This window comes from Halichoerus grypus, chromosome 1, assembly GCF_964656455.1.
Source record: "Halichoerus grypus chromosome 1, mHalGry1.hap1.1, whole genome shotgun sequence".
Classification (NCBI taxonomy): domain Eukaryota; kingdom Metazoa; phylum Chordata; class Mammalia; order Carnivora; family Phocidae; genus Halichoerus; species Halichoerus grypus.
The window spans coordinates 149274608-149291913 of record NC_135712.1 but is presented as its reverse complement, the minus strand read 5'-3'; the positions used below and the strand labels follow the sequence as shown (position 1 = coordinate 149291913).

Genomic DNA, 17306 nt, shown 5'->3' with positions numbered 1-17306 from the left:
CTTATGAAGTATTTTTGCTACTCCCCTAAATATTTTGAGTTTAAATCCAATCAAGCCTCTAAATGTAACAGTTGATGAGCAGGGAGAATGAGCAATATAGGAAAGTGTCAAAACAACACCAGAGAAGATGCAATCAACTAAACCCAGAATGTGGAAAGTTCTACAGGACAAATGATGGGATTTCTTCAACCAAACAATTACCTTAATAAATTAAGAAAGATTTAAGAAACCTAACAACCAAATATAGTAGGTGGATCCTGATTTGACAAACAAGTTATAAACAGACATTTTTGAGACAATTGGGAAATTTGACTGTAGACTGGTTATTAGATGATATTTAGGAATTATTAATTAAGGGTTTGTAATTTTGTCCTTGTCATAATGATACTGTGGTTGTGTTTTTGAAAATAGTCTACTAGAGTCATATACTGAATAAGGACAGAATTCTATAATCTACAGGATTTCCTTCAAAATATTCCAGAGGGAAGGGGGGAAGTGGCAAGAGAGATGAAAACAAGATTAAGCAAGAATTGATAAGGGTTAAAGCTGAGTGATGGGTACATGAGGGATAAATGGGGTTTAATACCATATTCTCCATTTTTTGTGTGTATTTTAAATTTTCCATAACTGGAAATTAAATTTAAATCAATCAGTCCATCCATACGTACTTAACATACAAACATACATAAAGGCTTTAGGGCAGCTTATTTCTACACCCGACTTGTGCCCTGGGGAAGTTACTGAGTAAATGAATCGGAAGACCTGTAATATTAGGATCCCTGAGCCAGTTGGTGTGGATGCATTGTCTAAAAGTATGATCCTGAGGAAAGGAGCATCTCTCTTTTTTATGGAACCCCTGAAGGGAAGTGTTCCAGTAATAGCCACAGTCAGGACAGGAAGCACACTCCAAGTCCCTTCCTTCTGATGGCCTGTGTATTCATAGGCAATCAAAGTAATGGTAGCCAAAGGTCTTGGCGACACTGGAGCTTGGATCTGAGTTGGAGTGTAATTATCTCAGACTGGTGCTTCAGTAGTTACAAGGACACTATGTTCAAATCCTGTGGGCAGCAGTGGAAGTTGACAAGGGCATTGCTTTCCAAGGGCATAGCTTTGGAAAGCTCTGGAGTCAGCAACGACACTAGACTCCCAGCTGCTACAGCAGCTAGGGTAACACCTTCCAGAACAATCAGCCATGATTTTGATTGCTGTGATTCCTAGATATACAAGAGAAAGAGGTGGAGCAAGGAGGAGAGGAGAGGAGGTCTGGATTTCCCACTGATCTAGACATGTGAGGCTTGCATTGACAAACCAAAGGCATCCCTATGTTGAATCACTGTGTGTTCATCAGCTGGTGAAGCAGGATTTACTCATTACCCAGCTCTTGAATTACATGATTGTATCATTATATTTGATGGAAATTAGTCTGACTATGACTCAGAGGTATGACTAGAAAATTCCTCCCACTCCCTTGTCCCTTGTGTAATCTTGGGCAGGTTGGTCTTCTTGAAATTAGGATAATAATATCTTGCCTCTCTACCTCCAGGGTTGTTTTGAGGATCTGAAAAGATAATATGTGGAACTATAATTTTTGTGAACTATCAAATGCTGTACAAATATAAGGCATCATTATTACTGTAAGTGATGAGGTGATCTATATCTCAAAGCCCCTTATTTCCTTTGATTTTGTATTAACAATGAATGTTTAATTAGTACATTATAAAATTAGATAGTCAAGAAATAATTACAGAGAACTTTAGTATATAGTATGATCTTTCTGCTTTCTCCTATGTTACATAGGAATTCCCGGGAATAGGAAGATCTTATCTACTTATATCCTTTATAGATATATATCTCCTTTCTAGTTATATCCTTGAATATGTGCTTATCAATTTAGGAGACAAACAAGTTGCTCTATATCCCATAAATAATGCATATTGCTTTATAATCTCAATTTCATAAGTCATTATTTCTCCTGTCCAATAATGTATCACAATTGGGAGAAAGATCAGAAGTTGACCAACTATAGCTCATGCAACAGATCTAGCTACCACTATTTTTGTATGGCTTGTAAACTAAGAATTGTTTTTGACATTTTGAATTTTTTTAATCAAAAGAAGAATATTTTATGACACATGAAATTCAAATGTCAGTGTCCATTTATAGGAGCAAAGACATACTCATTCATTTATGTACTGTTCATGGCTGCAACAGCAGTTGAGTAGTTGTGAGGGAGACCATATGGCTCACAAAGCCTAAAATATTTACTATCTGGCCCTTTACAGAAATATTTTCTTATCCTTATAATAGAGGAGTCGAAAGGACAAAAATTCAAAAATAAAATATCTAACTTGCTAACTTTCCCGGGGATAAATAAACCTGGAATATATGGATTTAAATTATGCATATGCAATAAAAGAAATTCAAAGTTATGGTTTTAATATGCAATGACTGTTTTCAGTCAATTAGGAAGAAATTAAAAATATAATAAATAAAATATAAATAGAATACAGTTAAATCCTTAAAAGTATGTTCCCATTTTGCTCCATGTTGGTGGCAGAGTAAAGAGAATAGGGGGTATATCCATTCTCTGATTAATACACAGCAGAAACTGACTGGCTAAGGGGAAAAGGTAGTTCATTGGAAAGAGGATTCTTGAACAGTTCCAGAGTTTATGGGAGAGCTAGAGATTATAACCTTTGAAAGGACAGGAATCAGAAGACCTCCAGGTCTGCAACAGCAAGAGACCCTGTGCCTGTTCTTAGGGCGTTTCTGCAAGACTTCAGGAGCCTTCCATTTGAATTTTGGGGAGAAATAAATTGATGGGCCTAGTGTAAGACCCTGGAGCTAAAGGGATAGAGTAACGTGATTGGGAGTCTTTCTGGAATTACATGGTTGGAATGAAGAAATAAAGAGGAAGTAAGAAAGGGGTAGGGATTACAGGCAGACAAAAACCAACAGATGCACTCACAGGAAGCTCGTCAGGAAACATGGGCTTTAATCCCAACTTCAGCAGCAAATGGGTGAATGCGAGAGTAAGTCATCTTATTGGGCTTATTTGTACAAAAGGAGGGGTACAGTTAGACCCACCTGCCATAAAACTATTCATTGGCCACTGTACATAAAATTCTTACCCTTGGAACAATATATATTTTTTAAAGATTTATTTATTTGAGAGAGAAGGGGGCACAAGTGTGAGGGGCAGAGGGAGAAGGAAAGAGAATCTCAAGCAGACTCCACGTGGATCATGGAGCCTTGATCTCCCAACCCCAAGATCATGACCTGAGCAGAAACCAAGAGTTGGACACTAAACCCACTGCGCCACCCAGGCACCCCTCAAAACACTATTTTTTAAAGTTAAAGAACAATGCCTTCTGGGGTCCCTGAGTGGCTCAGTCAGTTGCACATCTGACTCTTGGTTTTGGCTCAGGTCATGATCTTAGGGTTACGAGATCAAGCCCCACATTGGTTCCACGCTCTGCAGGGAGTCTGCTTGAGATTCTTTCCTTCTTCCTTTGCCCCTCCCTATCCCCCAGCTCATGCTCTCTCTTTCTATCCCTCTCTCAAATAAACAAATAAAATATTTTTAAAAACAAACAATATCTGGGGCGCCTGGATGGCTCAGTCGTTGGGCGTGTCTTCGGCTCAGGTCATGATCCCACGGTCCTGGGATCCAGCCCCGCATCAGGCTCCCTGCTCCTCGGTAAGCCTGCTTCTCCCTCTCCCACTCCCCCTGCTTGTGTTCCCTCTCTCGCTGTGTCTCTCTCTGTCAAATAAATAAATAAAATCTTAAAAAAAAAAACCCAGTATCTTCCATAGGATCAAATTAAAAGATAATTGTGTGACTCCATCCCCACTTTTATTCAACATTGCACTAGAGTTTTCAGCCAGTGCAATAAGACAAGAAAGTAATAATAAACCTACAGTTTGTAAAGGAAGAAAAAAATGGATCATTTTTTACAGAAAGTGATTGTATACATATAATATCCAAAAGAGTCTATAAATCATTATAATTAATAAGTGAATTCAGTCAAGTCACTGGATGAGGGTCAACCTACAAAATTTCATTTTATTTCTATACTGGAACACAATAACAACAAAAATAAAATAAAAATTTAAAAATGGTACTATTTACAATAGCATGAAAAGACATTAAATATGTAGGAATAAATGAAAGAAGTGCAGCCAATTTCCTCAAATTTATCTATAGGCTAAGGCAGTCCCAATGAAAAATCCCAGAAGGCTTGATTTCTTTCTTTTTCTTTCTTTTTTTCATTCTTTCCTTCATTCTTTCTTTTTTTTCCTGGAAATTGGCAAGCTGATTCTAAAAATTTTAAAGAAATGCAAAGGGTGAAGAATAGCTGAGGCAATTTTGAAGAAGAAAAACAAAGGAGGATCAATGCCACCAGATATCAGAACTTAGGAGGATAACCAACCATCCCAGTTTGCCAGAGACTGAGGAGTTTTCTCAGATGCAATACTTTCAGTTTTAGAACCCAGAAATTTTCATATCTCAAATCATTGTGTTGTATACCTTAAACTAATACACAATTATATGTCAATAATATCTCAAATGGAAGGGGAGGTGTGTGTGCAGAATGTACTAGGAAAACCAGGACAATCAGTCACCCTAAGACTTATAGCACTATAGTTATAGTTATATAGTTATATAACTATAGTTATAGCACTAAGACTATAGCACTATAGTTATTAAGATAGTGTGATATTGGCATAAGTTTAAACAAATAAACCAATGAAAGAAAATAGAGAGACCAAAAATAGACTCATACATGTTTTATCATCTGATTCTGACAAATATGGCACAGTAGTCTATTTGGGGAAGGATGGTCTTTTCCATAAATGGTGCTAAGTAATTGGCTATCAATATGGGGGTTGGGGGCTCAACTCCTAACTCAAAACACAGAAAATAAATTCTAGATAAATTGTATTTCTAAATGTGAAAAGTAGAGTGGTACATCTTTTAGGAAAAAAGTAGGAGACTATCTATATGACTATGATATGGACAAAGATTTCCTAAATAGGACACATAAAATGCTAAACATTAAGGAAAAAATTGATAAATTGGACTAAATTAAATTTAAATGCTTCTTTTTTTTTTTTAAGGATTTTATTTTTAAGTAATCTCTATATCCAATGTGGGGCTCGAACTCAACAACCCTGAGATCCAGAGTCCCATGCTCCACCAGCTGAGCCAGCCAGGCACCCCAAATTCTTATTTTCATTATAAAAATTATTTAAGAGGGGCACCTTAAATAATATAAAATAATAATAAATATAATAAAATAATAAAAATAATTCAAGAGGGGCTGGTTCAGTTGTTGAACATGGGACTCTGGATCTTGGGGTTGTGAGCTTGAGCCCTGTATTGCGTATAGAGATTATTTAAAAATAAAATCTTTATTTTTAAAAAATATTTATTTATTTATTTTAGAGAGAGAGAGAGAGAGAGAGAGCTATCATGAGTAGGAGGAGGGGTGGGGGGGAGGGAGAGAAAAAGAATACGAAGGCAGACTCCCTGCTGAGTCTGGAGCCCTACCCGGGGCTCCATCCCTGAACCCTGAGATCATGACCTGAGCCAAAACCAAGAGTCAGATGCTCAACTGACCAAGCCACTCTAGTGCCCCAAAAATAAAATCTTAAAAAAAAATTACTTAAGACAATATTTAAAAAGCAGCCAGTCACAGAGTGCTTTTTATGTAAGTATATCATATATCTAATTATATATTATAAATAAATATATATTTGTATTAAATATTTTATTTAATGTATTTTAAATATTTTAATATAAATATGTTAATATTTACTTTTAAATATAAAGTTATGTATAACAAATATATTTTTACATACAAATTACATATATCTTCTTCCACTCTGTATGTGTCTGTGTGCATATATGTGTCTATGTAGCTATACGTATCTCTATATATTGTTTGTTATATATCTGACAAGGGACTCATATACAGAATATATAAAGCATTCCCATAAACAATAAAAAAAGATACATGAAATGGTGCTTAACTTTATTGTCATCAGAGAGGTGCAGATTAATATCACTATGAGATAGGACAAACAGTACCAAGTGCTGGTAAGGATGTGGGGCAATTAGAACTGTCATACACTACCAAAAGCAGTATCAAATGGTACAACCATTTTGGGAAACTCTTTGGCAATGTCTACTAAAGCTCAACACATTTATACCCTATGACTTACAGATTCCACTTCTAGGTTCATACCTAGGCACCTAACATAAACCCTCCTTAATGGGTTTAGGCTTGGGATCATACATTCAAATGCATACGGAGAGAGGTCAGGCAATAATATCAATTGTGATAGGCAATACAGAGTGTCAGGGACTGTGGTAAACTGTCTCCACTCCCTGTTGTCTATCACAATTGACACAACCTGGCTAGCTTATCTCTGTTGACATTGGAATTTGTGACTCCAAGCCTAAAGCCATTAAGGAAGATTACATTGGGTGCCTGGGACGCAAACGTTCTCCTTACTGAAGAGGAAACACAGCTGGCCGCAGCTCTGCACTCTGTCCAGAAGGACATTTTCAGTGGAAGTGATACAAGTAGATATGCTGGACACCATTTGGCATGACTGCCCTTCACTCTTCTGTTCACTTACCTCTGGAAACGGCCCCTGCTGCCACGTCTAGACCTCAGGTTTTGGCCTCTGTCTCTATGGCTGATTGCTGTTGGGTGGACACCTTACCCAAGCTAGGTGCCGTGCGTGAATACAGTTGGTGCTCTGCCTAGATCCCAGATCCCCTTTCGAGGGCAGTGCACCACCCCCCGACTGCTGTGAATGTTGGCTGCTAGTGGCTCACAGCCAGCCACTTCTCTTGAATAGCCTTGCCCAAAAATGTTGGAGAAACTATGCCCACAGCCAATAACTGATGGACATAGGGATGCAAAAGGCACACTCCCTTGCTTCAAGACGGGATAACTCTGCAGATCCCACTGTAAGATCAGGCTGAGACTAGACTAGCTCCTGCCCCACCTGCTTCCCTCACTGCCTTGTAGGTTTCTGCTGAGAGCACTCCCCACAAAAATCACTTGCACCACAATCCCTCTGCTTGTAGGGAATGCAAGCTAACCCACAGGGCCCATAAGATTTTCTTCCCCTGAAGAGCCAGAGAGCCTAGGCAGGCTGAAATAATCATATCAATGTCAACACAACCATGAACTCCTGGAGCTCCAGTCCTTCCCTTGCTGACCTGCAGTTATTCAGCTTTCCTTTGATTTCATAAAAGCCCCCAGGAGCTTTCCGATAATCCCCCTTTTTGTTTAAGTCAGCCAAAGTCCGTTTCTCTGCCTTGAAACCAGTACCACCTTAACTAATATGATGGGTAATCCAAGCCTGACCTAACATGGCCTTGGAAATCTGACCCAATGTTTTGTGGGATAATATCACGTTGGAATCCTGAGGGAAAAAAATAATTGATTACCCTTCCTATTCCCTTGGCATCAGTAACTAGAAGTGCTGCTGGGCACGCTCCCCATCCTGTAATCCTCCAGGAATTTGCCTTGCCAAGGAGCTAATTTGTTACCCAGGACTATAGTTCCCTGAGACCTTCTGGATTCCCTGGAGGCAGGAAAAGATAAAAGAAAAAAAAAAAAAAGAGGACATCATCCTCTTGCATCTCTCTCTGTCCCAATCCTGTCCAGGAGGCTCTAGCATCTCTCGGACACTTCTGATCCCTCCAACATAGTTTTCTACATCCTCATTCTCTGTGTGCATACGTATGTGCCAAGCACATGCAGGGTGTTTGCACACACGTTAGGGAGGCAGAAGGAGGAGGCGGGTAGTCAGAGTTCGGATCACTAAACTATGGGTTATAAAGAAAGGGTGACACAACACAAGCCTGATTAGTTCCACTCAGAATTGTTCACTGATTCATCAGAAAATTGATCCTTCTGACCCAGGCGCTCCCCTCTCAATAGTCAAAGGCAATTTTTGTTGGAGCCACTATTTGTGCCTCTACAGCAATTTTCAGTAGTTTAGCCCAAGACAAGTTGCTACTGGAGCCAAATGTGGATCTAGCAGAATGATAGTTTAAGATATTAACGTACATTCTATTTTCCAGTGAGCATGTCCTCCTTTCCCCTCACTCCATTCAGGCTGACAGTCCTGTGGTCTTAGGGGGGGACTTGGTGTAGAGTGACAAGTGAAAAGTTGACGAGTCTTTCTAGCTTCCTCTTACTGACTGGTAGAGGCCATAAATGAGGGTCCAGTGGTCTTAGAGTGTCTACACAGAAGGTTCTTTTTGTCCACACCGTACTTTTTCAAAGTCTGATTTTGGCCACAGAGGGCTAAGCTCCATAGTTTGCCACAGTCCCCAGCACTCCCTATTGTCTGTCACATTACCTGCCTGGCTTATTTCTGTGTGCACACAAATCTGTGATCTTAGGCCCAAACCTATTAAGGAAGAACATGTTCTGTGCCCAGGAAGTGAACATTGTCCTCTCTGAAGAAGGAACAGGAAGATTAAGAGAGGGAAGATTTCCATCAGAAGAGGGAAAGCCCCAGGTTATGGGCAATAATGAGTCAGAGCCTCTTAGAACCATGGAGAAGGAGCAGAAGCAGAGTCCACAGTTTAATTCTGAACCCCCAGGCCTAGACCCTACTTGGCTCCAAATGTCTGAGGAGGTGGGGGAGTTACAGAAAGCACTACTTTGAAGGAGCAGGATTCCCAAGACAGGAAAGAGGGAAAGAGGTATATGTAAGGACCTAAGGTCATGGTGAGGAATTTTCCCCTCCCAACCACCCTTTTTGTTTTTCCCATGTGATTCATCCACTGAAGAGATATTTATTAAACATTCATTAGGTGTCAGGCATTGTTGTAGGGGCTGGGGATATGCCATTGAATAAACTTTTGTGGAGCTTTTACTATTTAGTCTCTCTGTGTCTCTCTCTGTCTGTCTTTCTCCATCTTTCCTTTTTTTTAAGATTTTATTTATTTATTTGAAAGAGAGAGAGATCATGAGCAGAGGGGAAGGGTAGAAGGAGAAGCAGACTCCCCACTGAGCAGGGAGCCTGATGCGGGACTTGATCCTAGGACCCTGGGATCATGAACTGAGCTGAAGGCAGACACTTAACCAACTGAGCCACCCAGGCATCCCTTTCTCTATCTTTTCATCCAGATTCAGAAACACAACCACCATGTTTTACCTCTTCGGGTAATTTGAATACCCCTTTGCCTTGAACAAGATATAGAAAATTGTCTTCCCTTTATGTAATTCTAGAATGATAGTTCTGAAGAAGGCATGAGAGTTGATGAAGGCCTCCCACCTCCAGGAAATGGAGACCCAGATGTGTGGACATAAGCTCCAGCAGGGTAGGAACTTGGTCTCCTTGGTCGCTACTGCATCCCCAGTAGTGCCTTGAACGGTGCCTGGCACATAGTAGGTTCTGAATGCCTATTTGTTGAATGAATGAATTGACAACCAGTGAAGCAGTTAGTGGCAGAGTGGGCCCTGGATGAACATATCCTGAATCCCTGTCCAGTCTTTTCCCCCAAACTACGGGTTAGCAAAGGGAAAGTCCGCGGTTCTCATAAGGGCTTTAAATAAAAGACTAAGTGAGAAAAAAGAACATAAAAGAAGATTCAATGACAGGGACTGTTTCAGAAGCACATCTAACCATGACAGACGTCTAGAGGAGCCTGATCTGGTGGAAGATGCCTTGAACTGAACATGATTTATAGAAATACCCCCAGAGCTTCTAGAACTAGTTGCTCTTACCTGGGAATAGGTATATTTTGGGGATACAGGGCTCCCCCAGGGAAAGCTTCCCATTTACCTAGAGCCCTCCTTGGTGTCCGGTTCTTCCACCCAATACGCAGCAGATCACCCAGCTGATACCTGAGCAATAGTGGGGCTTTGAGCAAACATATAGAATTAGGAGCCTCAGCTCTTGGTTCCAAGAGGTTTACAGATTTGGAGGAAGGCAACATATGTGCTTCTGAAACAAGAATAATGATGGCCCTGATGGTGATTTTGCTGCACATAATTTAAATGACAACTTTAGGCAAGACAGGCTGGCAAGAGGCCATCACAAGAGAAGACAGCAGTGTGGGTCTAAGTCTCGAGAGAAGGAAGAAAAGGCTGTGGTCTTCATGTCTGACCTGCCTGGCCTCCCTTCCCCCTTCTTCTGGTTGTAGCACTTTGGTTATCCCCCCTCCCCCAAATCTGCCCCCAATCCATTGCACACAGTCTTGATGGGATTGTCAATTAAAGTGCTGTGGCCAAGGGGTATGTGTGACCAAGTGACCCATCAGGCCATTCATGCTCTTTCTTCCCGGAATTTGAATCTTGAGCACAGGAACATAGGGTGGAAAAATCTATCCTGAAGCTCCCTAAAAGGACCACCCATTAACTCCTGCTACCTGGACTCCTCAGGAACCTAAATTCCTCTTCTTTCAGGGGCCTGCCAGGTCAGATTCTATATATTCTGTAAGCTTTCCAGTATCATTCCAATAAGGTCTTTTAGGGTCAGTTTCTGTTGCTGGCACCCTGAGAACCCTGCCTTGTACAGAAAGGTTCCTAGAAAATGTGGGATGTGAGCTGACAAATACGGCTGGGAAGGATAGGGGACATACTCCAGGTGAGAAGGACAGTATCAGCAAAGCCTCTCAAGAACTCTGCTTGGCCTGGTTCAAGGGCAGACTTCAGGGGAGGAAGTAGGAGAAATCAGGTAGGAGATTGGGGTGGGGCTAGTGTGGGAAATTTCCTACTCATCTTTCTCCTATAGCAGAGGTTCCTACGATGCTGTGGGACACACTTCTGGGCCATAATCAGTGAGAGCTGCAGACAGAGGGAGAGCCAGCCAGCAGAGTTGGACTGCACATATTAGTAATTGGGGATGGGCCAGGGAAGCCAGTCATACTGGGCAATATCACCTGTCTGGTAAGTTGAGGCAGCAAAAAGTTGGGAACCTCTATGACGAGAAATAAACCTATGGAGGAGGGGAGAATATAAGGAGGTGGTGATTGTCAAAGGATAGGATGGACTCCTGAGTCAGTCTGCCTGGGTCTAAATCCTGGCTCCATCAGTGACTGTGTGGGAATGAATTCCTTACCCTGAAACAGTCCCTACTTCAATTTAATGTAGTGGCTGGCCAATAATAAGCACTCAGTAAATGGTGGTTATTATTATTATTATTGTCAATAAAATTTGATTATATGAATCCAAGTTGTTAATTATCAATTATCATTATCACAAATTAAACTTCAGATTCAAAGCCCCAGACCATCCCTATGCACAGCCACCCACACACAAAACACAATTATATTTCAGAAATGCCCCTGGGGTCCAGCCTGACATTACAGACTAATAAACCTGAGACAAAGCCAATAAGATATTATAAAAGAAAAGATCCAACAGGTGGAGACTTCTACCACTGTGTTAAAAGGGAAATGGTGGTCCAACACATAGAATTATGCCATGGACAAGGAGCCAGGTAACTGGCAGAGTTGGGACAAAATCTAAAATAATTCCTGTTCTAATAAAGATCCTTAGAGGGCGCCTGGGTGGCTCAGTTGGTTAGGCGACTGCCTTAGGCTCAGGTCATGATCCCGGAGTCCCAGGATAGAGTCCCGCATCGGGCTCTCTGCTCAGCAGAGAGTCTGCTTCTCCCTCTGACCCTACCCCCTCTTGGGCTCTCTCTCTCTCTCTCACTCTCTCTCTCTCTCAAATAAATAAATAAAATCTTAAAAAAAAAAGATCCTTGGAAACTAGATATAGATACAGTACATAGTGCTTCAACAGGAGAATGATGGTCCAGGAAGTACCCAGTGAGCCCAAGGAACTAGACTTGAAAATATAATTGTATTATTACAGTAATTTCATGTATAACTGTTTAAGAAGATGGAATGGAGAAAGTGCTGACTTGGGAATTAGAAGTCCTAGATTCCACAGAGAGTATGTCAGGGTATGTCCCATATCAGTAGCTCCTGACTATGACATACATGTCCCTCCTCCACCTACGTGGACTTGTGGCCATGGCCAACTCTGTCTGGAGCCTAATCTCACTCCTAGAGTGGAAAATGGGTATCAGGATGGGAGGAAGTGTTGCAATTTTAAACAGAGTGGTCAGGAAAGGTGTCATTGAAAAGGTGACATTTGAGAAAAAGACTTGAAGAAGATCAAGGACTGAACTGTGGGATATCTGGGCAAAGAGGATTCTCGGTAGACGGAAGAGCCAGTGCAAAGGCCCTGAGGCAGAAGCATTTCTAGTGTGTGCAAAGACCGAGAGGGTGGCTATAGCAGAGTACGCAAGAGGTTAGGAGAGATAAGCAAGGCAGACCATTAGGGTCTCATGGGCCCCTGTAAGAGCTCTGACTTTATTTTGAGTGAAATAGTATGCCATTGGAGGGTGCTAAGCAAAAGAATGACATGGTCTGACTCAAGTTTTAAAAGAATAACTCTGGCTGCTGTCCTGGGAGGAGATTGTAGGGAGCAAGGGCAGAAGCCTCTGGGTTCACCAACAGGTCAAGGACAAGACAAGAAATCAGCAAAAGAGTGGACAGAGAAATAGGGAACAAACCAGAGAGTCTGTTTTCCTGGAAGCCAAGAGAAGAAAGACTTTCAACGGAGAAAGTGGGTCCTATTTAGCCCCTTTCCAAGACTCCAATGGCGATGAATGTTCCAAAAAGCAAACCAAGTCATGTCGTTAGGCTTAAAACCTTTAAGTGACTTCCCACGGCCTTCAGGAAGAGTCCAAGGCAATTATCAGGCTTATAAAGACTTTCACTGCTGAGCTCTACTTGCTCATGCCAGGCCTATCCCTATCTGAAGCATCTGCTGCTCCATAAACATGGGAGGCTGTTCTTTACCCTGAACGTTTACGTGCTTCTTCCTCCACCCAGAGCACATTTCCTACCCTTCAGGTCTTGGCTTAGATGAGACAGCCTCTTTAAAGTCTTCCCTGCTCTGTGCCCACTGAGTCTCTTGTGCTCACCGGGCCTCTACCATGCCATTGGAACTGCCCGTTTACCCTTCTGTCTACTCCAACAGAGTGCAAGCTTATCAAAGGGACAAAATGTTTCTCCTTCACTAGAACCTGAAAAAAACTGCAAGAAATATTTTTGAATAAAAGAAATACATTTTTGAATAAATGAATGGAAAAATAAAACTCAAGTTTGGGACATATTGAATTGAGGTGTTTATGGGACACAGAAGGCAAAGCATCTGGTTGAACAGTGATGTGCTGGTAAGTGTTTATCAACTGGCTCTTGATAAAGCCCTGACTAGGAGCATTTGTTGAATGCCACGATGTAAGGACTCCCACCGTGGCCCATTTCAGGGTGTGTGACAATGCTAAACAGAGAGTCGGGAAGATATGTGTACAATCGGTTCTCAGGAGTCGCTGTGAGTGGGTTCCTGCACACCACTGCCTGCAGGCAGGTGGATGTGAGGGTGTCATGCTCAGGAGTGGGATGTGGGCTGGAGAGATGGATTCGGTGGTCATCTGCAGAGTGACGGTCAGGGGAACGACAAGATGGCCCACGGAGTTGGCTCAGGGTCAAATGAAGAGAACAAGCATAGACTCTGAGGCAAGACCAACATTTATGTGGCATGTGGAAAAGGAGCCTCTTTGGAGGAGAAGGAGGCGGGAAGACCTGAAAGAGAAAATCTGTAGAACCAGGTTGGTAGAGTGTCATGGAAGCCAGGGAGTAGGGATTCTCAAGGAGGTGTTGTATTAGTTATCTATTGTTACATAATAAATTACTCTAAAATTTAGTAGCTTAGAAAAACAATACACATTGTCTTGAAGCTTCTGTGGGCCAGGAACTCAGGAACAGCGTAGCTGGGTAGTTCAGACCTAGAGTCTCTCATGAGGGTGCAGTTAAGATCTTGGCCAGGGCTGTCACCTGACAACTTATCTAGATCTAGAGGACCTGTTTCCAAGATGGCTCACTCATGTGGATGGCAAGTCAGTGCTGGCTGTTGTCAGAAGGCCTCAGTTCTTTCCCACGAGGAACTTTCCATAGAGTTGCTTGAATGTTCTAACAATACGGCAGCTGGTTTCCTCCAGAGCGAGTGATCCCAAAAGAGTATAGTAGAAATACAACGTCTTTCACCATCTAGCTTCGGAAGACATATACCATCACTTCTATAGAATCCTATTGATCTCACCAGCCATAATTCAATGTGGATGGGAATAATACAAGGGCATGGATACCAAGAGGAAAGAATCACTATGGTGCCATCTTGAAGGCCGGCTACCACAGATGGAGAGCAGACATAGATTGTTGTGGGGCCTGGTGAGATTAATTGGCCTCAGGGTTGTAAACAGAACTCTGATGTAAATCTGCTTCATGGACTCACTGGTATATTTGGGTTCCCCAATAGAGTTGTGTTAGGCCCTCAGCACTAGTACATCTTCTTGCAGACTTTGAGGTGGATGCAGGAAGAGGCCTAGCAATGTGGAGAATTTTTTCCGTGAGGACCATGGGCTGGGACAGGCTGAGGCCTGCCACGTAGCCCCATTGTTGAGCCTATTTCAAACACAGACCCCTCCCCTGGAAGGTACACAATGACAGGACCTGGAAGCCTGTGTGACAAGATAGAAGTAGCATCATTATCAGAATGTAAGAGGTGTGCTTACCCTGATTCAGTGTGACCTTAATGATTAGGGTTTACCTCTTTTGACCTCTGAGATTTTGTTTTTTCCAATAGTAAAATATGCAATTTGGGGAAAATGTTTTTACTTTTCAATTTTGTGTGTCATAAATCTATAAGGGCTTAAAATGGTATATACAACACCTCCTATAATGTCTGAAGATCTGAATTAAATTTGTGGACAAAACTAGAATTTTCTGGTTAATCGTCTTTTGAGGAATTCTCTGCTGCTGCCATCTTGTGGCCACTTAGAATAATAACAACTAGAGTGTTGCCTTTGGTCGTACGAATCACCCACCAGACAATGCCCAGAGTTCCTCCTCCTACACCCCATCCAATGGTCCTCTGGATTCTGAATGGACATTTCCTATGCAGGATGCCAATTTGCAAGGCAGTCTATACCTACATTGTAAATATTTGAATAGTAGAAAGTTCTTTCTGATACCGAGCCAAATTCTGCCTTGGTCTCATTTCCATCCAATCTGTCCTTCTTTTCCTATTGTCTATTTTTTTTCATATTTGAAGGCAGTTGCTTATCATATTTCCACATTTTTTATTCCTAGACTATTTAAGCTCCTTTATCCCTCTTTACATGATATGATTTCCAGAGGCCTCATCATCCTGTGCTTCTCTCTCAGGTCAGATTCCCTAGAAGCAGAATCTGAAACAGGGGTTCTAGTGCAAGTGATTTACTGGAGGTGAGCCCTCAGGGTACACCTGTAGGGAAATAAGGGATGCTGGATGGGACAGGGGACAGAGCTGACCAAGTATGTGGTCTCAGCTGGAGACTAGGCTGAGGGTGATCCCCAGGGCTCTGGAGCATGAATAGCACCACAGAGATCTCACCATGAGATGTGTGGTTCAGCCTTTTGTATTCTATGCCACTCAGTCACTAGCTCTGGGAGTGTGGGGAGTTAGGAGCAACCTTCCTGAGTAAAGTGGTTCCTGTTCCCGTTGTAAGGGGTTCTCAGGAACAGGGTACAGTTGGGCGCTGTCAGCAGCCAACAGTCATGGCTTGTGGGGAATGGGTGCCTAGAAAAGGGGATCTGTCTACCTTCTGCTAAGATCCTGTCTCAGTCGTAATACCAGACCAAGACCCACATATTCCAGATGCAGTCTGACCTGTAAAATTCGAGGGGGCCATTAAATCCCATTCTTCTTAGCCCAGGATCCATAGTCTAGGCTCACTCTGGGGCTTTGCTAATCTAACCCCTAAGATGTTTTCCACGTAAAATTGTTCCCAAGCCCAGTGTCTTCCATCTGTGCATATGGCATGGTGAATACCTGAAGCAAAAGCACTTTTATTACTTTAAAATATCATGTTGATGTTTTAAGTTCACATTCCAGCTGACTGAGTTCTTTTTGAATCTAGATTTTGTCGCCTAACCCAGCACTGCCTGCTCTTACCCACAGATACGATAAGTATATCTCTTGGTTGACTTTCAACTTTCTTGTCCATTCTTGACACTTAACGGTTGGTCATCTCTCAATATTTGGCTCTTCTGATGTCTGGCTCATTGCCCCTGCCTGACCATTCCTGTTCTGTTGCTGCAGCCCATTCAGCGTCCCCTTCTAACTTTGGTTAAAAATGGATAGAAGCATGCCTGAAGCCAGGGCTCAAGAGAGTCTGCCAAGGTCTCACAGAAACCCGAGTTTGAGATAAGCAAACAGTCAGGAACCCAGCCAGATTTCAAGGTTATACTGAGTGACCAACACTAAAAACTCAGGGATACCAGCACAGTAGCCTTGAGCCTTTTGGGTAGCTTGACAGGAGGTAGAGAGGTGTCTGAGAATAACTTAGGGAATGTATTCAACTAATATTAAACTTACTTAAGTGCATTGCAGAGTAGTGTACGAGTGCCTTGAATTTTACAATATGTAGAGAATCACCCTTGATAATTGGCCTCCTTCATTGTCTAGGATAATGTTTTCCATGTATCCAACTGCAGCATCACTTTCAGTGTCAGGTCCAGAGAATGTAGGTAGCATGATGCTTTCTCCTTCCCTCCATCTATGAGCTGGGATGGAGAGGTCACCCTCATCTGTGACCCTGATTGAGGTGTCGGTCAGCCTCCGCTCCCCAGGCCTCCATCAGTGGAAGGGATACGCGCTGTCAGTGGTCCTGCTAACATATTTCTCTCTGCCAGCCTTGTCCAGGACTAGTAAATCCTTTCCCCTAGAGGGCACATATGAAATGAGTCACCATGAAAGGCAGGATCAGTTAGGAAAGGCCAGGGATCACCTAAAATCACCTCCTGTATCCTAAAGATATGTGTGTCCCATCCACCATTTGGGAAACACTAACTTGCAGCATATATGCTGGAGAATCATCTAACTATTCCTTGGTAATTCCATCCCCCAGGCCCTGAGTCACTTCCAGACCCAAGACCTAAAAACCTTGAGAATAATGAGACACAGTGGAAACCACAGTAGAAACTTATTGTATTAATTACCTTTGGATTGTGAAATACCCTTTTTCTCCCCCTAGTTAGAGCCATGGGGCTTTACATATAACAAATCCTCTCTTATTTGCTACTCTGTTCACCAAATTCAGTAGGTCTTTACATACTTGGGCTCTCTTTACAAAATAGCTTAAATTGTGGTTTTCACAGCAAGCAGAGATTCCAGGAGCAAGGGATACGCTCCAAATGCTGATAT

General features: G+C 42.1%; 1 long non-coding RNA gene across 1 annotated transcript in view; it reads left to right on the top strand.

Annotated features, from left to right (window-relative positions):
• The window catches only part of LOC118536927 (uncharacterized), a 47513-nt gene that overhangs the window by 10644 nt on the left and 19563 nt on the right, over positions 1–17306 (top strand). The window contains exon 2 of the long non-coding RNA XR_004917880.2: positions 9270–9428. This is a non-coding gene — a long non-coding RNA (uncharacterized LOC118536927). The remainder of the gene's footprint in view (positions 1–9269; positions 9429–17306) is intronic.